The 18,391-nt window shown below is 49.6% G+C and overlaps 21 non-coding genes across 21 annotated transcripts; 14 read left to right on the top strand and 7 right to left on the bottom strand.

Moving 5' to 3' along the window:
- Positions 1 to 31: 31 nt before the first annotated feature.
- Positions 32 to 104, bottom strand: Trnav-uac (transfer RNA valine (anticodon UAC)). The gene has a single exon. It is a non-coding gene; the product is annotated as a tRNA-Val (tRNA).
- A 235-nt stretch (positions 105 to 339) lies between these two features.
- On the top strand, positions 340 to 411 carry Trnap-cgg (transfer RNA proline (anticodon CGG)). Its single transcript has one exon. It is a non-coding gene; the product is annotated as a tRNA-Pro (tRNA).
- Positions 412 to 2,006: 1,595 nt separating this feature from the next.
- On the top strand, positions 2,007 to 2,078 carry Trnap-ugg (transfer RNA proline (anticodon UGG)). Its single transcript has one exon. It is a non-coding gene; the product is annotated as a tRNA-Pro (tRNA).
- Positions 2,079 to 2,681: 603 nt separating this feature from the next.
- On the bottom strand, positions 2,682 to 2,754 carry Trnav-uac (transfer RNA valine (anticodon UAC)). The gene has a single exon. It is a non-coding gene; the product is annotated as a tRNA-Val (tRNA).
- A 235-nt stretch (positions 2,755 to 2,989) lies between these two features.
- Trnap-cgg (transfer RNA proline (anticodon CGG)) lies at positions 2,990 to 3,061 on the top strand. Its single transcript has one exon. It is a non-coding gene; the product is annotated as a tRNA-Pro (tRNA).
- A 1,632-nt stretch (positions 3,062 to 4,693) lies between these two features.
- Trnap-ugg (transfer RNA proline (anticodon UGG)) lies at positions 4,694 to 4,765 on the top strand. The gene has a single exon. It is a non-coding gene; the product is annotated as a tRNA-Pro (tRNA).
- A 603-nt stretch (positions 4,766 to 5,368) lies between these two features.
- Positions 5,369 to 5,441, bottom strand: Trnav-uac (transfer RNA valine (anticodon UAC)). Its single transcript has one exon. It is a non-coding gene; the product is annotated as a tRNA-Val (tRNA).
- A 235-nt stretch (positions 5,442 to 5,676) lies between these two features.
- Trnap-cgg (transfer RNA proline (anticodon CGG)) lies at positions 5,677 to 5,748 on the top strand. Its single transcript has one exon. It is a non-coding gene; the product is annotated as a tRNA-Pro (tRNA).
- A 1,632-nt stretch (positions 5,749 to 7,380) lies between these two features.
- Trnap-ugg (transfer RNA proline (anticodon UGG)) lies at positions 7,381 to 7,452 on the top strand. Its single transcript has one exon. It is a non-coding gene; the product is annotated as a tRNA-Pro (tRNA).
- Positions 7,453 to 8,055: 603 nt separating this feature from the next.
- Positions 8,056 to 8,128, bottom strand: Trnav-uac (transfer RNA valine (anticodon UAC)). The gene has a single exon. It is a non-coding gene; the product is annotated as a tRNA-Val (tRNA).
- A 235-nt stretch (positions 8,129 to 8,363) lies between these two features.
- Trnap-cgg (transfer RNA proline (anticodon CGG)) lies at positions 8,364 to 8,435 on the top strand. The gene has a single exon. It is a non-coding gene; the product is annotated as a tRNA-Pro (tRNA).
- A 1,632-nt stretch (positions 8,436 to 10,067) lies between these two features.
- On the top strand, positions 10,068 to 10,139 carry Trnap-ugg (transfer RNA proline (anticodon UGG)). The gene has a single exon. It is a non-coding gene; the product is annotated as a tRNA-Pro (tRNA).
- Positions 10,140 to 10,742: 603 nt separating this feature from the next.
- Trnav-uac (transfer RNA valine (anticodon UAC)) lies at positions 10,743 to 10,815 on the bottom strand. The gene has a single exon. It is a non-coding gene; the product is annotated as a tRNA-Val (tRNA).
- A 235-nt stretch (positions 10,816 to 11,050) lies between these two features.
- Trnap-cgg (transfer RNA proline (anticodon CGG)) lies at positions 11,051 to 11,122 on the top strand. The gene has a single exon. It is a non-coding gene; the product is annotated as a tRNA-Pro (tRNA).
- Positions 11,123 to 12,754: 1,632 nt separating this feature from the next.
- Positions 12,755 to 12,826, top strand: Trnap-ugg (transfer RNA proline (anticodon UGG)). Its single transcript has one exon. It is a non-coding gene; the product is annotated as a tRNA-Pro (tRNA).
- A 603-nt stretch (positions 12,827 to 13,429) lies between these two features.
- On the bottom strand, positions 13,430 to 13,502 carry Trnav-uac (transfer RNA valine (anticodon UAC)). Its single transcript has one exon. It is a non-coding gene; the product is annotated as a tRNA-Val (tRNA).
- Positions 13,503 to 13,737: 235 nt separating this feature from the next.
- Trnap-cgg (transfer RNA proline (anticodon CGG)) lies at positions 13,738 to 13,809 on the top strand. The gene has a single exon. It is a non-coding gene; the product is annotated as a tRNA-Pro (tRNA).
- A 1,632-nt stretch (positions 13,810 to 15,441) lies between these two features.
- Positions 15,442 to 15,513, top strand: Trnap-ugg (transfer RNA proline (anticodon UGG)). The gene has a single exon. It is a non-coding gene; the product is annotated as a tRNA-Pro (tRNA).
- A 603-nt stretch (positions 15,514 to 16,116) lies between these two features.
- Positions 16,117 to 16,189, bottom strand: Trnav-uac (transfer RNA valine (anticodon UAC)). Its single transcript has one exon. It is a non-coding gene; the product is annotated as a tRNA-Val (tRNA).
- A 235-nt stretch (positions 16,190 to 16,424) lies between these two features.
- Positions 16,425 to 16,496, top strand: Trnap-cgg (transfer RNA proline (anticodon CGG)). The gene has a single exon. It is a non-coding gene; the product is annotated as a tRNA-Pro (tRNA).
- Positions 16,497 to 18,128: 1,632 nt separating this feature from the next.
- On the top strand, positions 18,129 to 18,200 carry Trnap-ugg (transfer RNA proline (anticodon UGG)). The gene has a single exon. It is a non-coding gene; the product is annotated as a tRNA-Pro (tRNA).
- The last annotated feature ends 191 nt before the right edge of the window (positions 18,201 to 18,391 follow it).

The raw sequence follows: 18,391 nt of genomic DNA, 5'->3' as shown, positions 1-18,391 counted from the left end.
ATGAAATCCGAAATATAGATTAAAATTGTTGTGTTCCCGCCCGGGATCGAACCGGGGACCTTCTGCGTGTAAAGCAGACGTGATAACCGCTACACCACGGAAACGACGGTTCTTTTCGTGTACCACCCGGAGACTCGTAATAGCAACAGTTTTTCTTCTGTGTTAGAAAGGGCATCGGCTACGAGCTCCCTCCGATTCGTGAAGTTCCTATAGTAAAAGACGTCGATGAAAACAATCCAACCGCGACAGACAGGGAGAACGCTGGGCGAGCTGCAGCCCTACAGGGTGAGACCATCAAAGGTGGCGTCATTCACATGCAGTGCGTTTTCGGAACGGACAGGCTCGTTGGTCTAGGGGTATGATTCCTGCTTCGGGTGCAGGAGGTCCCGGGTTCAAATCCCGGACGAGCCCTTGCGTTTTGTACAACGGTGTGGTAACAAATCGCATGGCGGCGGCTGTTTCGCGCATTTCCAGGCCTCCAAGTCAGCGCTAAAATCCGACAACCAGTTCTGAAACAGTTTCATGTTTCATTTGAGCCATGTGCACCCTGCTGGTGGAACGTTTGAAGTTGATTTAAGTGGTCACTGCAGAGATCGTAGCAAGTGTCTTGCTGAGTGCGACGGAAACGGGTTTCCGCCCGCAATCGAACCAGGGACCTTCTGCGTGTTAGGCACGGCGCCTGGGCTCGGCGGCAGCTGCTGCTCTTTCTTTCCTTACGAGATACCGTCGATTCGCGCAGTCGTTATTGCAAAAGATGTCACCAAAGGCAATCGCTTCGTTAGCGGCACGGTGCCTGGGCTCGGCGGCAGCTCTACATGGAGGCACCAGCAGCCCAGCCAATCCGCCGCCGGCACCGGCGCGCCGCAGCGGAAGAAGCCGGCGCCCGCCCTGCAATGCCCCCCGTCGTTGCATATTCCACCCGCCTTATATCCTCCCCATGTCTGACTCACTACCCTAAATGACACTGCGGTCGACGTGCTTTTTACTATCGCTTTTGGAAGAACCAATGCGCATATTCTAGTGTCGAACCGGTATGAGCGACACCCTCGGCTCGCTCTTCCTACATGATCGCTTCTTGCGAGGAATAATTACTAGCGCGCCGATGGCTTCAGAGTTGGTCTTCTCGAAGTTTTGCTTCCGCACTGCATTCCGCAATCTTTTCGTTATGAGCTTCGGTTTCCCGACTTTCTAGTGTTTAGTGCGTTTGGCTTCTCTTAACCCTTAGCCACCGCTTGCCGAAATTTCCACGCTGTCATATGTCGATCTGCAGAGCTCAATGAAGGCATCGCGGCCATTCCTGAGCTCATGGAACGGCCGAATCTGTAGTTGTTTCCAGATCTCTCCCACACAACGGCCTCCCAGTAGCTTGGATTACAGGAGTACGCCACTACTCCCAGCCGCAGATTCACCTTTGAAAGCAGAATGACATGAGCTACGCGCAACTCCGATTGTTTTTTTGTTGTGTCTGGCCTACTTTGAAAGACTTTGTAGTCGATTTACTTACTACTATCGCTGTTGGAAACCAGGATACCACACAGTATTCTAGAGACGATCAGGCAATGAAAATTTAGAATAAGTAAAACAGTATCAAAAGAATTTGTGTGGTGGAGCAGCACATGCAATTTATGCTTCCTAGATAATCGTTACTGCATAGAATAATTCTTTTGTCTGCGGCGTCTTCAGTATCCGTCTTGTGGAAATTTTACTTGCAGTATATTGTGCAATCTTTTCGTTATGAGTTGGTGCTTGGTTTCCCGATGTTCTTTTGTTTAGTGCATTCGCCTTCTCTTAACCCTGAGAAACCACATACCGAAACTGAAGCACTGCCGGCTGTTCATAAGCAGTGTTCGATGAAGTTATTTCCCTTTTTATTCGTTGCCTTTAATATTCTTCTCATCATTGGTGAGTGCTGCCTGCAGAAAGCGTTTATCTTGCGAATTCACGTGAAAGTGTGTGTTCCCTGTGAGGTCCACTACTTGGGATTAACTTGACTGCTCCAGGCAGGTGGCTCGTTGGTCTAGGGGTATGATTCCTGCTTTGGGTGCAGGAGGTCCCGGGTTCAAATCCCGGACGAGCCCTGCCATTTTGACCGTGCTGAAGAGTAAGTGGAACTCAGCCCCGGTTGCAGCTCCTCAATGAAGAGTAGACGCCTGTTATAGCACGTGGATATAACAAGAATGCGGCACCAGTAAAGTACGTAGGTGGAATTCGGTAGAAACGCAGACGGTAATTTTGCATGCAACGGAAAGCAAGGTTGTCTTTGCGGAATATGTGCACCGTGAGTGGAGATTCAGCTTAACTGTGCGACAGTCTACCCTCATCTTACTAACGACGGCAACAACAAAGGTGTGGTGGCATGTAAGATTGAGAGTGGCTAAGAGTTTCTCATTATTAGTTAGCATCACACTTTGACAGAGCTGTGACAAGGCGAGTAGGGTGAGCTCAGGAAAGCCAGTAGCAAGCGCACTTGAAGTAGCCCTGAAGAACCGGATTATAAATTTTGCCAGCCATAATGGAGCTAGGGGCGTTCCCAGTTACCAAATACCGGTGCAATAAGAGAGCAACAGTATTTGACAGTAAAATGACGCCCTATCCGTCTAGCATACGACATTGCTTGTCTCTGCATACGCGGACGTGAGGTCATCTCGGAATGAAATCCGAAATATAGATTAAAATTGTTGTGTTCCCGCCCGGGATCGAACCGGGGACCTTCTGCGTGTAAAGCAGACGTGATAACCGCTACACCACGGAAACGACGGTTCTTTTCGTGTACCACCCGGAGACTCGTAATAGCAACAGTTTTTCTTCTGTGTTAGAAAGGGCATCGGCTACGAGCTCCCTCCGATTCGTGAAGTTCCTATAGTAAAAGACGTCGATGAAAACAATCCAACCGCGACAGACAGGGAGAACGCTGGGCGAGCTGCAGCCCTACAGGGTGAGACCATCAAAGGTGGCGTCATTCACATGCAGTGCGTTTTCGGAACGGACAGGCTCGTTGGTCTAGGGGTATGATTCCTGCTTCGGGTGCAGGAGGTCCCGGGTTCAAATCCCGGACGAGCCCTTGCGTTTTGTACAACGGTGTGGTAACAAATCGCATGGCGGCGGCTGTTTCGCGCATTTCCAGGCCTCCAAGTCAGCGCTAAAATCCGACAACCAGTTCTGAAACAGTTTCATGTTTCATTTGAGCCATGTGCACCCTGCTGGTGGAACGTTTGAAGTTGATTTAAGTGGTCACTGCAGAGATCGTAGCAAGTGTCTTGCTGAGTGCGACGGAAACGGGTTTCCGCCCGCAATCGAACCAGGGACCTTCTGCGTGTTAGGCACGGCGCCTGGGCTCGGCGGCAGCTGCTGCTCTTTCTTTCCTTACGAGATACCGTCGATTCGCGCAGTCGTTATTGCAAAAGATGTCACCAAAGGCAATCGCTTCGTTAGCGGCACGGTGCCTGGGCTCGGCGGCAGCTCTACATGGAGGCACCAGCAGCCCAGCCAATCCGCCGCCGGCACCGGCGCGCCGCAGCGCAAGAAGCCGGCGCCCGCCCTGCAATGCCCCCCGTCGCTGCATACTCCACCCGCCTTATATCCTCCCCATGTCTGACTCACTACCCTAAATGACACTGCGGTCGACGTGCTTTTTACTATCGCTTTTGGAAGAACCAATGCGCATATTCTAGTGTCGAACCGGTATTGCAAATTTGGATTAAGCAAAAATTTATTGTGTGGTCGAGCGACACCCTCGGCTCGCTCTTCCTACATGATCGCTTCTTGCGAGGAATAATTACTAGCGCGCCGATGGCTTCAGAGTTGGTCTTCTCGAAGTTTTGCTTCCGCACTGCATTCCGCAATCTTTTCGTTATGAGCTTCGGTTTCCCGACTTTCTAGTGTTTAGTGCGTTTGGCTTCTCTTAACCCTTAGCCACCGCTTGCCGAAATTTCCACGCTGTCATATGTCGATCTGCAGAGCTCAATGAAGGCATCGCGGCCATTCCTGAGCTCATGGAACGGCCGAATCTGTAGTTGTTTCCAGATCTCTCCCACACAACGGCCTCCCAGTAGCTTGGATTACAGGAGTACGCCACTACTCCCAGCCGCAGATTCACCTTTGAAAGCAGAATGACATGAGCTACGCGCAACTCCGATTGTTTTTTTGTTGTGTCTGGCCTACTTTGAAAGACTTTGTAGTCGATTTACTTACTACTATCGCTGTTGGAAACCAGGATACCACACAGTATTCTAGAGACGATCAGGCAATGAAAATTTAGAATAAGTAAAACAGTATCAAAAGAATTTGTGTGGTGGAGCAGCACATGCAATTTATGCTTCCTAGATAATCGTTACTGCATAGAATAATTCTTTTGTCTGCGGCGTCTTCAGTATCCGTCTTGTGGAAATTTTACTTGCAGTATATTGTGCAATCTTTTCGTTATGAGTTGGTGCTTGGTTTCCCGATGTTCTTTTGTTTAGTGCATTCGCCTTCTCTTAACCCTGAGAAACCACATACCGAAACTGAAGCACTGCCGGCTGTTCATAAGCAGTGTTCGATGAAGTTATTTCCCTTTTTATTCGTTGCCTTTAATATTCTTCTCATCATTGGTGAGTGCTGCCTGCAGAAAGCGTTTATCTTGCGAATTCACGTGAAAGTGTGTGTTCCCTGTGAGGTCCACTACTTGGGATTAACTTGACTGCTCCAGGCAGGTGGCTCGTTGGTCTAGGGGTATGATTCCTGCTTTGGGTGCAGGAGGTCCCGGGTTCAAATCCCGGACGAGCTCTGCCATTTTGACCGTGCTGAAGAGTAGGTGGAACTCAGCCCCGGTTGCAGCTCCTCAATGAAGAGTAGACGCCTGTTATAGCACGTGGATATAACAAGAATGCGGCACCAGTAAAGTACGTAGGTGGAATTCGGTAGAAACGCAGACAGTAATTTTGCATGCAACGGAAAGCAAGGTTGTCTTTGCGGAATATGTGCACCGTGAGTGGAGATTCAGCTTAACTGTGCGACAGTCTACCCTCATCTTACTAACGACGGCAACAACAAAGGTGTGGTGGCATGTAAGATTGAGAGTGGCTAAGAGTTTCTCATTATTAGTTAGCATCACACTTTGACAGAGCTGTGACAAGGCGAGTAGGGTGAGCTCAGGAAAGCCAGTAGCAAGCGCACTTGAAGTAGCCCTGAAGAACCGGATTATAAATTTTGCCAGCCATAATGGAGCTAGGGGCGTTCCCAGTTACCAAATACCGGTGCAATAAGAGAGCAACAGTATTTGACAGTAAAATGACGCCCTATCCGTCTAGCATACGACATTGCTTGTCTCTGCATACGCGGACGTGAGGTCATCTCGGAATGAAATCCGAAATATAGATTAAAATTGTTGTGTTCCCGCCCGGGATCGAACCGGGGACCTTCTGCGTGTAAAGCAGACGTGATAACCGCTACACCACGGAAACGACGGTTCTTTTCGTGTACCACCCGGAGACTCGTAATAGCAACAGTTTTTCTTCTGTGTTAGAAAGGGCATCGGCTACGAGCTCCCTCCGATTCGTGAAGTTCCTATAGTAAAAGACGTCGATGAAAACAATCCAACCGCGACAGACAGGGAGAACGCTGGGCGAGCTGCAGCCCTACAGGGTGAGACCATCAAAGGTGGCGTCATTCACATGCAGTGCGTTTTCGGAACGGACAGGCTCGTTGGTCTAGGGGTATGATTCCTGCTTCGGGTGCAGGAGGTCCCGGGTTCAAATCCCGGACGAGCCCTTGCGTTTTGTACAACGGTGTGGTAACAAATCGCATGGCGGCGGCTGTTTCGCGCATTTCCAGGCCTCCAAGTCAGCGCTAAAATCCGACAACCAGTTCTGAAACAGTTTCATGTTTCATTTGAGCCATGTGCACCCTGCTGGTGGAACGTTTGAAGTTGATTTAAGTGGTCACTGCAGAGATCGTAGCAAGTGTCTTGCTGAGTGCGACGGAAACGGGTTTCCGCCCGCAATCGAACCAGGGACCTTCTGCGTGTTAGGCACGGCGCCTGGGCTCGGCGGCAGCTGCTGCTCTTTCTTTCCTTACGAGATACCGTCGATTCGCGCAGTCGTTATTGCAAAAGATGTCACCAAAGGCAATCGCTTCGTTAGCGGCACGGTGCCTGGGCTCGGCGGCAGCTCTACATGGAGGCACCAGCAGCCCAGCCAATCCGCCGCCGGCACCGGCGCGCCGCAGCGCAAGAAGCCGGCGCCCGCCCTGCAATGCCCCCCGTCGTTGCATACTCCACCCGCCTTATATCCTCCCCATGTCTGACTCACTACCCTAAATGACACTGCGGTCGACGTGCTTTTTACTATCGCTTTTGGAAGAACCAATGCGCATATTCTAGTGTCGAACCGGTATTGCAAATTTGGATTAAGCAAAAATTTATTGTGTGGTCGAGCGACACCCTCGGCTCGCTCTTCCTACATGATCGCTTCTTGCGAGGAATAATTACTAGCGCGCCGATGGCTTCAGAGTTGGTCTTCTCGAAGTTTTGCTTCCGCACTGCATTCCGCAATCTTTTCGTTATGAGCTTCGGTTTCCCGACTTTCTAGTGTTTAGTGCGTTTGGCTTCTCTTAACCCTTAGCCACCGCTTGCCGAAATTTCCACGCTGTCATATGTCGATCTGCAGAGCTCAATGAAGGCATCGCGGCCATTCCTGAGCTCATGGAACGGCCGAATCTGTAGTTGTTTCCAGATCTCTCCCACACAACGGCCTCCCAGTAGCTTGGATTACAGGAGTACGCCACTACTCCCAGCCGCAGATTCACCTTTGAAAGCAGAATGACATGAGCTACGCGCAACTCCGATTGTTTTTTTGTTGTGTCTGGCCTACTTTGAAAGACTTTGTAGTCGATTTACTTACTACTATCGCTGTTGGAAACCAGGATACCACACAGTATTCTAGAGACGATCAGGCAATGAAAATTTAGAATAAGTAAAACAGTATCAAAAGAATTTGTGTGGTGGAGCAGCACATGCAATTTATGCTTCCTAGATAATCGTTACTGCATAGAATAATTCTTTTGTCTGCGGCGTCTTCAGTATCCGTCTTGTGGAAATTTTACTTGCAGTATATTGTGCAATCTTTTCGTTATGAGTTGGTGCTTGGTTTCCCGATGTTCTTTTGTTTAGTGCATTCGCCTTCTCTTAACCCTGAGAAACCACATACCGAAACTGAAGCACTGCCGGCTGTTCATAAGCAGTGTTCGATGAAGTTATTTCCCTTTTTATTCGTTGCCTTTAATATTCTTCTCATCATTGGTGAGTGCTGCCTGCAGAAAGCGTTTATCTTGCGAATTCACGTGAAAGTGTGTGTTCCCTGTGAGGTCCACTACTTGGGATTAACTTGACTGCTCCAGGCAGGTGGCTCGTTGGTCTAGGGGTATGATTCCTGCTTTGGGTGCAGGAGGTCCCGGGTTCAAATCCCGGACGAGCTCTGCCATTTTGACCGTGCTGAAGAGTAGGTGGAACTCAGCCCCGGTTGCAGCTCCTCAATGAAGAGTAGACGCCTGTTATAGCACGTGGATATAACAAGAATGCGGCACCAGTAAAGTACGTAGGTGGAATTCGGTAGAAACGCAGACAGTAATTTTGCATGCAACGGAAAGCAAGGTTGTCTTTGCGGAATATGTGCACCGTGAGTGGAGATTCAGCTTAACTGTGCGACAGTCTACCCTCATCTTACTAACGACGGCAACAACAAAGGTGTGGTGGCATGTAAGATTGAGAGTGGCTAAGAGTTTCTCATTATTAGTTAGCATCACACTTTGACAGAGCTGTGACAAGGCGAGTAGGGTGAGCTCAGGAAAGCCAGTAGCAAGCGCACTTGAAGTAGCCCTGAAGAACCGGATTATAAATTTTGCCAGCCATAATGGAGCTAGGGGCGTTCCCAGTTACCAAATACCGGTGCAATAAGAGAGCAACAGTATTTGACAGTAAAATGACGCCCTATCCGTCTAGCATACGACATTGCTTGTCTCTGCATACGCGGACGTGAGGTCATCTCGGAATGAAATCCGAAATATAGATTAAAATTGTTGTGTTCCCGCCCGGGATCGAACCGGGGACCTTCTGCGTGTAAAGCAGACGTGATAACCGCTACACCACGGAAACGACGGTTCTTTTCGTGTACCACCCGGAGACTCGTAATAGCAACAGTTTTTCTTCTGTGTTAGAAAGGGCATCGGCTACGAGCTCCCTCCGATTCGTGAAGTTCCTATAGTAAAAGACGTCGATGAAAACAATCCAACCGCGACAGACAGGGAGAACGCTGGGCGAGCTGCAGCCCTACAGGGTGAGACCATCAAAGGTGGCGTCATTCACATGCAGTGCGTTTTCGGAACGGACAGGCTCGTTGGTCTAGGGGTATGATTCCTGCTTCGGGTGCAGGAGGTCCCGGGTTCAAATCCCGGACGAGCCCTTGCGTTTTGTACAACGGTGTGGTAACAAATCGCATGGCGGCGGCTGTTTCGCGCATTTCCAGGCCTCCAAGTCAGCGCTAAAATCCGACAACCAGTTCTGAAACAGTTTCATGTTTCATTTGAGCCATGTGCACCCTGCTGGTGGAACGTTTGAAGTTGATTTAAGTGGTCACTGCAGAGATCGTAGCAAGTGTCTTGCTGAGTGCGACGGAAACGGGTTTCCGCCCGCAATCGAACCAGGGACCTTCTGCGTGTTAGGCACGGCGCCTGGGCTCGGCGGCAGCTGCTGCTCTTTCTTTCCTTACGAGATACCGTCGATTCGCGCAGTCGTTATTGCAAAAGATGTCACCAAAGGCAATCGCTTCGTTAGCGGCACGGTGCCTGGGCTCGGCGGCAGCTCTACATGGAGGCACCAGCAGCCCAGCCAATCCGCCGCCGGCACCGGCGCGCCGCAGCGCAAGAAGCCGGCGCCCGCCCTGCAATGCCCCCCGTCGTTGCATACTCCACCCGCCTTATATCCTCCCCATGTCTGACTCACTACCCTAAATGACACTGCGGTCGACGTGCTTTTTACTATCGCTTTTGGAAGAACCAATGCGCATATTCTAGTGTCGAACCGGTATTGCAAATTTGGATTAAGCAAAAATTTATTGTGTGGTCGAGCGACACCCTCGGCTCGCTCTTCCTACATGATCGCTTCTTGCGAGGAATAATTACTAGCGCGCCGATGGCTTCAGAGTTGGTCTTCTCGAAGTTTTGCTTCCGCACTGCATTCCGCAATCTTTTCGTTATGAGCTTCGGTTTCCCGACTTTCTAGTGTTTAGTGCGTTTGGCTTCTCTTAACCCTTAGCCACCGCTTGCCGAAATTTCCACGCTGTCATATGTCGATCTGCAGAGCTCAATGAAGGCATCGCGGCCATTCCTGAGCTCATGGAACGGCCGAATCTGTAGTTGTTTCCAGATCTCTCCCACACAACGGCCTCCCAGTAGCTTGGATTACAGGAGTACGCCACTACTCCCAGCCGCAGATTCACCTTTGAAAGCAGAATGACATGAGCTACGCGCAACTCCGATTGTTTTTTTGTTGTGTCTGGCCTACTTTGAAAGACTTTGTAGTCGATTTACTTACTACTATCGCTGTTGGAAACCAGGATACCACACAGTATTCTAGAGACGATCAGGCAATGAAAATTTAGAATAAGTAAAACAGTATCAAAAGAATTTGTGTGGTGGAGCAGCACATGCAATTTATGCTTCCTAGATAATCGTTACTGCATAGAATAATTCTTTTGTCTGCGGCGTCTTCAGTATCCGTCTTGTGGAAATTTTACTTGCAGTATATTGTGCAATCTTTTCGTTATGAGTTGGTGCTTGGTTTCCCGATGTTCTTTTGTTTAGTGCATTCGCCTTCTCTTAACCCTGAGAAACCACATACCGAAACTGAAGCACTGCCGGCTGTTCATAAGCAGTGTTCGATGAAGTTATTTCCCTTTTTATTCGTTGCCTTTAATATTCTTCTCATCATTGGTGAGTGCTGCCTGCAGAAAGCGTTTATCTTGCGAATTCACGTGAAAGTGTGTGTTCCCTGTGAGGTCCACTACTTGGGATTAACTTGACTGCTCCAGGCAGGTGGCTCGTTGGTCTAGGGGTATGATTCCTGCTTTGGGTGCAGGAGGTCCCGGGTTCAAATCCCGGACGAGCTCTGCCATTTTGACCGTGCTGAAGAGTAGGTGGAACTCAGCCCCGGTTGCAGCTCCTCAATGAAGAGTAGACGCCTGTTATAGCACGTGGATATAACAAGAATGCGGCACCAGTAAAGTACGTAGGTGGAATTCGGTAGAAACGCAGACAGTAATTTTGCATGCAACGGAAAGCAAGGTTGTCTTTGCGGAATATGTGCACCGTGAGTGGAGATTCAGCTTAACTGTGCGACAGTCTACCCTCATCTTACTAACGACGGCAACAACAAAGGTGTGGTGGCATGTAAGATTGAGAGTGGCTAAGAGTTTCTCATTATTAGTTAGCATCACACTTTGACAGAGCTGTGACAAGGCGAGTAGGGTGAGCTCAGGAAAGCCAGTAGCAAGCGCACTTGAAGTAGCCCTGAAGAACCGGATTATAAATTTTGCCAGCCATAATGGAGCTAGGGGCGTTCCCAGTTACCAAATACCGGTGCAATAAGAGAGCAACAGTATTTGACAGTAAAATGACGCCCTATCCGTCTAGCATACGACATTGCTTGTCTCTGCATACGCGGACGTGAGGTCATCTCGGAATGAAATCCGAAATATAGATTAAAATTGTTGTGTTCCCGCCCGGGATCGAACCGGGGACCTTCTGCGTGTAAAGCAGACGTGATAACCGCTACACCACGGAAACGACGGTTCTTTTCGTGTACCACCCGGAGACTCGTAATAGCAACAGTTTTTCTTCTGTGTTAGAAAGGGCATCGGCTACGAGCTCCCTCCGATTCGTGAAGTTCCTATAGTAAAAGACGTCGATGAAAACAATCCAACCGCGACAGACAGGGAGAACGCTGGGCGAGCTGCAGCCCTACAGGGTGAGACCATCAAAGGTGGCGTCATTCACATGCAGTGCGTTTTCGGAACGGACAGGCTCGTTGGTCTAGGGGTATGATTCCTGCTTCGGGTGCAGGAGGTCCCGGGTTCAAATCCCGGACGAGCCCTTGCGTTTTGTACAACGGTGTGGTAACAAATCGCATGGCGGCGGCTGTTTCGCGCATTTCCAGGCCTCCAAGTCAGCGCTAAAATCCGACAACCAGTTCTGAAACAGTTTCATGTTTCATTTGAGCCATGTGCACCCTGCTGGTGGAACGTTTGAAGTTGATTTAAGTGGTCACTGCAGAGATCGTAGCAAGTGTCTTGCTGAGTGCGACGGAAACGGGTTTCCGCCCGCAATCGAACCAGGGACCTTCTGCGTGTTAGGCACGGCGCCTGGGCTCGGCGGCAGCTGCTGCTCTTTCTTTCCTTACGAGATACCGTCGATTCGCGCAGTCGTTATTGCAAAAGATGTCACCAAAGGCAATCGCTTCGTTAGCGGCACGGTGCCTGGGCTCGGCGGCAGCTCTACATGGAGGCACCAGCAGCCCAGCCAATCCGCCGCCGGCACCGGCGCGCCGCAGCGCAAGAAGCCGGCGCCCGCCCTGCAATGCCCCCCGTCGTTGCATATTCCACCCGCCTTATATCCTCCCCATGTCTGACTCACTACCCTAAATGACACTGCGGTCGACGTGCTTTTTACTATCGCTTTTGGAAGAACCAATGCGCATATTCTAGTGTCGAACCGGTATTGCAAATTTGGATTAAGCAAAAATTTATTGTGTGGTCGAGCGACACCCTCGGCTCGCTCTTCCTACATGATCGCTTCTTGCGAGGAATAATTACTAGCGCGCCGATGGCTTCAGAGTTGGTCTTCTCGAAGTTTTGCTTCCGCACTGCATTCCGCAATCTTTTCGTTATGAGCTTCGGTTTCCCGACTTTCTAGTGTTTAGTGCGTTTGGCTTCTCTTAACCCTTAGCCACCGCTTGCCGAAATTTCCACGCTGTCATATGTCGATCTGCAGAGCTCAATGAAGGCATCGCGGCCATTCCTGAGCTCATGGAACGGCCGAATCTGTAGTTGTTTCCAGATCTCTCCCACACAACGGCCTCCCAGTAGCTTGGATTACAGGAGTACGCCACTACTCCCAGCCGCAGATTCACCTTTGAAAGCAGAATGACATGAGCTACGCGCAACTCCGATTGTTTTTTTGTTGTGTCTGGCCTACTTTGAAAGACTTTGTAGTCGATTTACTTACTACTATCGCTGTTGGAAACCAGGATACCACACAGTATTCTAGAGACGATCAGGCAATGAAAATTTAGAATAAGTAAAACAGTATCAAAAGAATTTGTGTGGTGGAGCAGCACATGCAATTTATGCTTCCTAGATAATCGTTACTGCATAGAATAATTCTTTTGTCTGCGGCGTCTTCAGTATCCGTCTTGTGGAAATTTTACTTGCAGTATATTGTGCAATCTTTTCGTTATGAGTTGGTGCTTGGTTTCCCGATGTTCTTTTGTTTAGTGCATTCGCCTTCTCTTAACCCTGAGAAACCACATACCGAAACTGAAGCACTGCCGGCTGTTCATAAGCAGTGTTCGATGAAGTTATTTCCCTTTTTATTCGTTGCCTTTAATATTCTTCTCATCATTGGTGAGTGCTGCCTGCAGAAAGCGTTTATCTTGCGAATTCACGTGAAAGTGTGTGTTCCCTGTGAGGTCCACTACTTGGGATTAACTTGACTGCTCCAGGCAGGTGGCTCGTTGGTCTAGGGGTATGATTCCTGCTTTGGGTGCAGGAGGTCCCGGGTTCAAATCCCGGACGAGCTCTGCCATTTTGACCGTGCTGAAGAGTAGGTGGAACTCAGCCCCGGTTGCAGCTCCTCAATGAAGAGTAGACGCCTGTTATAGCACGTGGATATAACAAGAATGCGGCACCAGTAAAGTACGTAGGTGGAATTCGGTAGAAACGCAGACAGTAATTTTGCATGCAACGGAAAGCAAGGTTGTCTTTGCGGAATATGTGCACCGTGAGTGGAGATTCAGCTTAACTGTGCGACAGTCTACCCTCATCTTACTAACGACGGCAACAACAAAGGTGTGGTGGCATGTAAGATTGAGAGTGGCTAAGAGTTTCTCATTATTAGTTAGCATCACACTTTGACAGAGCTGTGACAAGGCGAGTAGGGTGAGCTCAGGAAAGCCAGTAGCAAGCGCACTTGAAGTAGCCCTGAAGAACCGGATTATAAATTTTGCCAGCCATAATGGAGCTAGGGGCGTTCCCAGTTACCAAATACCGGTGCAATAAGAGAGCAACAGTATTTGACAGTAAAATGACGCCCTATCCGTCTAGCATACGACATTGCTTGTCTCTGCATACGCGGACGTGAGGTCATCTCGGAATGAAATCCGAAATATAGATTAAAATTGTTGTGTTCCCGCCCGGGATCGAACCGGGGACCTTCTGCGTGTAAAGCAGACGTGATAACCGCTACACCACGGAAACGACGGTTCTTTTCGTGTACCACCCGGAGACTCGTAATAGCAACAGTTTTTCTTCTGTGTTAGAAAGGGCATCGGCTACGAGCTCCCTCCGATTCGTGAAGTTCCTATAGTAAAAGACGTCGATGAAAACAATCCAACCGCGACAGACAGGGAGAACGCTGGGCGAGCTGCAGCCCTACAGGGTGAGACCATCAAAGGTGGCGTCATTCACATGCAGTGCGTTTTCGGAACGGACAGGCTCGTTGGTCTAGGGGTATGATTCCTGCTTCGGGTGCAGGAGGTCCCGGGTTCAAATCCCGGACGAGCCCTTGCGTTTTGTACAACGGTGTGGTAACAAATCGCATGGCGGCGGCTGTTTCGCGCATTTCCAGGCCTCCAAGTCAGCGCTAAAATCCGACAACCAGTTCTGAAACAGTTTCATGTTTCATTTGAGCCATGTGCACCCTGCTGGTGGAACGTTTGAAGTTGATTTAAGTGGTCACTGCAGAGATCGTAGCAAGTGTCTTGCTGAGTGCGACGGAAACGGGTTTCCGCCCGCAATCGAACCAGGGACCTTCTGCGTGTTAGGCACGGCGCCTGGGCTCGGCGGCAGCTGCTGCTCTTTCTTTCCTTACGAGATACCGTCGATTCGCGCAGTCGTTATTGCAAAAGATGTCACCAAAGGCAATCGCTTCGTTAGCGGCACGGTGCCTGGGCTCGGCGGCAGCTCTACATGGAGGCACCAGCAGCCCAGCCAATCCGCCGCCGGCACCGGCGCGCCGCAGCGCAAGAAGCCGGCGCCCGCCCTGCAATGCCCCCCGTCGTTGCATACTCCACCCGCCTTATATCCTCCCCATGTCTGACTCACTACCCTAAATGACACTGCGGTCGACGTGCTTTTTACTATCGCTTTTGGAAGAACCAATGCGCATATTCTAGTGTCGAACCGGTATTGCAAATTTGGATTAAGCAAAAATTTATTGTGTGGTCGAGCGACACCCTCGGCTCGCTCTTCCTACATGATCGCTTCTTGCGAGGAATAATTACTAGCGCGCCGATGGCTTCAGAGTTGGTCTTCTCGAAGTTTTGCTTCCGCACTGCATTCCGCAATCTTTTCGTTATGAGCTTCGGTTTCCCGACTTTCTAGTGTTTAGTGCGTTTGGCTTCTCTTAATCCTTAGCCACCGCTTGCCGAAATTTCCACGCTGTCATATGTCGATCTGCAGAGCTCAATGAAGGCATCGCGGCCATTCCTGAGCTCATGGAACGGCCGAATCTGTAGTTGTTTCCAGATCTCTCCCACACAACGGCCTCCCAGTAGCTTGGATTACAGGAGTACGCCACTACTCCCAGCCGCAGATTCACCTTTGAAAGCAGAATGACATGAGCTACGCGCAACTCCGATTGTTTTTTTGTTGTGTCTGGCCTACTTTGAAAGACTTTGTAGTCGATTTACTTACTACTATCGCTGTTGGAAACCAGGATACCACACAGTATTCTAGAGACGATCAGGCAATGAAAATTTAGAATAAGTAAAACAGTATCAAAAGAATTTGTGTGGTGGAGCAGCACATGCAATTTATGCTTCCTAGATAATCGTTACTGCATAGAATAATTCTTTTGTCTGCGGCGTCTTCAGTATCCGTCTTGTGGAAATTTTACTTGCAGTATATTGTGCAATCTTTTCGTTATGAGTTGGTGCTTGGTTTCCCGATGTTCTTTTGTTTAGTGCATTCGCCTTCTCTTAACCCTGAGAAACCACATACCGAAACTGAAGCACTGCCGGCTGTTCATAAGCAGTGTTCGATGAAGTTATTTCCCTTTTTATTCGTTGCCTTTAATATTCTTCTCATCATTGGTGAGTGCTGCCTGCAGAAAGCGTTTATCTTGCGAATTCACGTGAAAGTGTGTGTTCCCTGTGAGGTCCACTACTTGGGATTAACTTGACTGCTCCAGGCAGGTGGCTCGTTGGTCTAGGGGTATGATTCCTGCTTTGGGTGCAGGAGGTCCCGGGTTCAAATCCCGGACGAGCCCTGCCATTTTGACCGTGCTGAAGAGTAGGTGGAACTCAGCCCCGGTTGCAGCTCCTCAATGAAGAGTAGACGCCTGTTATAGCACGTGGATATAACAAGAATGCGGCACCAGTAAAGTACGTAGGTGGAATTCGGTAGAAACGCAGACGGTAATTTTGCATGCAACGGAAAGCAAGGTTGTCTTTGCGGAATATGTGCACCGTGAGTGGAGATTCAGCTTAACTGTGCGACAGTCTACCCTCATCTTACTAACGACGGCAACAACAAAGGTGTGGTGGCATGTAAGATTGAGAGTGGCTAAGAGTTTCTCATTATTAGTTAGCATCACACTTTGACAGAGCTGTGACAAGGCGAGTAGGGTGAGCTCAGGAAAGCCAGTAGCAAGCGCACTTGAAGTAGCCCTGAAGAACCGGATTATAAATTTTGCCAGCCATAATGGAGCTAGGGGCGTTCCCAGTTACCAAATACCGGTGCAATAAGAGAGCAACAGTATTTGACAGTAAAATGACGCCCTATCCGTCTAGCATACGACATTGCTTGTCTCTGCATACGCGGACGTGAGGTCATCTCGGAATGAAATCCGAAATATAGATTAAAATTGTTGTGTTCCCACCCGGGATCGAACCGGGGACCTTCTGCGTGTAAAGCAGACGTGATAACCGCTACACCACGGAAACGACGGTTCTTTTCGTGTACCACCCGGAGACTCGTAATAGCAACAGTTTTTCTTCTGTGTTAGAAAGGGCATCGGCTACGAGCTCCCTCCGATTCGTGAAGTTCCTATAGTAAAAGACGTCGATGAAAACAATCCAACCGCGACAGACAGGGAGAACGCTGGGCGAGCTGCAGCCCTACAGGGTGAGACCATCAAAGGTGGCGTCATTCACATGCAGTGCGTTTTCGGAACGGACAGGCTCGTTGGTCTAGGGGTATGATTCCTGCTTCGGGTGCAGGAGGTCCCGGGTTCAAATCCCGGACGAGCCCTTGCGTTTTGTACAACGGTGTGGTAACAAATCGCATGGCGGCGGCTGTTTCGCGCATTTCCAGGCCTCCAAGTCAGCGCTAAAATCCGACAACCAGTTCTGAAACAGTTTCATGTTTCATTTGAGCCATGTGCACCCTGCTGGTGGAACGTTTGAAGTTGATTTAAGTGGTCACTGCAGAGATCGTAGCAAGTGTCTTGCTGAGTGCGACGGAAACGGGTTTCCGCCCGCAATCGAACCAGGGACCTTCTGCGTGTTAGGCACGGCGCCTGGGCTCGGCGGCAGCTGCTGCTCTTTCTTTCCTTACGAGATACCGTCGATTCGCGCAGTCGTTATTGCAAAAGATGTCACCAAAGGCAATCGCTTCGTTAGCGGCACGGTGCCTGGGCTCGGCGGCAGCTCTACATGGAGGCACCAGCAGCCCAGCCAATCCGCCGCCGGCACCGGCGCGCCGCAGCGCAAGAAGCCGGCGCCCGCCCTGCAATGCCCCCCGTCGTTGCATATTCCACCCGCCTTATATCCTCCCCATGTCTGACTCACTACCCTAAATGACACTGCGGTCGACGTGCTTTTTACTATCGCTTTTGGAAGAACCAATGCGCATATTCTAGTGTCGAACCGGTATTGCAAATTTGGATTAAGCAAAAATTTATTGTGTGGTCGAGCGACACCCTCGGCTCGCTCTTCCTACATGATCGCTTCTTGCGAGGAATAATTACTAGCGCGCCGATGGCTTCAGAGTTGGTCTTCTCGAAGTTTTGCTTCCGCACTGCATTCCGCAATCTTTTCGTTATGAGCTTCGGTTTCCCGACTTTCTAGTGTTTAGTGCGTTTGGCTTCTCTTAACCCTTAGCCACCGCTTGCCGAAATTTCCACGCTGTCATATGTCGATCTGCAGAGCTCAATGAAGGCATCGCGGCCATTCCTGAGCTCATGGAACGGCCGAATCTGTAGTTGTTTCCAGATCTCTCCCACACAACGGCCTCCCAGTAGCTTGGATTACAGGAGTACGCCACTACTCCCAGCCGCAGATTCACCTTTGAAAGCAGAATGACATGAGCTACGCGCAACTCCGATTGTTTTTTTGTTGTGTCTGGCCTACTTTGAAAGACTTTGTAGTCGATTTACTTACTACTATCGCTGTTGGAAACCAGGATACCACACAGTATTCTAGAGACGATCAGGCAATGAAAATTTAGAATAAGTAAAACAGTATCAAAAGAATTTGTGTGGTGGAGCAGCACATGCAATTTATGCTTCCTAGATAATCGTTACTGCATAGAATAATTCTTTTGTCTGCGGCGTCTTCAGTATCCGTCTTGTGGAAATTTTACTTGCAGTATATTGTGCAATCTTTTCGTTATGAGTTGGTGCTTGGTTTCCCGATGTTCTTTTGTTTAGTGCATTCGCCTTCTCTTAACCCTGAGAAACCACATACCGAAACTGAAGCACTGCCGGCTGTTCATAAGCAGTGTTCGATGAAGTTATTTCCCTTTTTATTCGTTGCCTTTAATATTCTTCTCATCATTGGTGAGTGCTGCCTGCAGAAAGCGTTTATCTTGCGAATTCACGTGAAAGTGTGTGTTCCCTGTGAGGTCCACTACTTGGGATTAACTTGACTGCTCCAGGCAGGTGGCTCGTTGGTCTAGGGGTATGATTCCTGCTTTGGGTGCAGGAGGTCCCGGGTTCAAATCCCGGACGAGCCCTGCCATTTTGACCGTGCTGAAGAGTAGGTGGAACTCAGCCCCGGTTGCAGCTCCTCAATGAAGAGTAGACGCCTGTTATAGCACGTGGATATAACAAGAATGCGGCACCAGTAAAGTACGTAGGTGGAATTCGGTAGAAACGCAGACGGTAATTTTGCATGCAACGGAAAGCAAGGTTGTCTTTGCGGAAT

Source organism: Schistocerca cancellata, unplaced genomic scaffold (assembly GCF_023864275.1).
Source record: "Schistocerca cancellata isolate TAMUIC-IGC-003103 unplaced genomic scaffold, iqSchCanc2.1 HiC_scaffold_1087, whole genome shotgun sequence".
Classification (NCBI taxonomy): domain Eukaryota; kingdom Metazoa; phylum Arthropoda; class Insecta; order Orthoptera; family Acrididae; genus Schistocerca; species Schistocerca cancellata.
The sequence above is the reverse complement of the archived record's forward strand: the minus strand, read 5'-3'. Positions and strand labels throughout refer to the sequence as shown.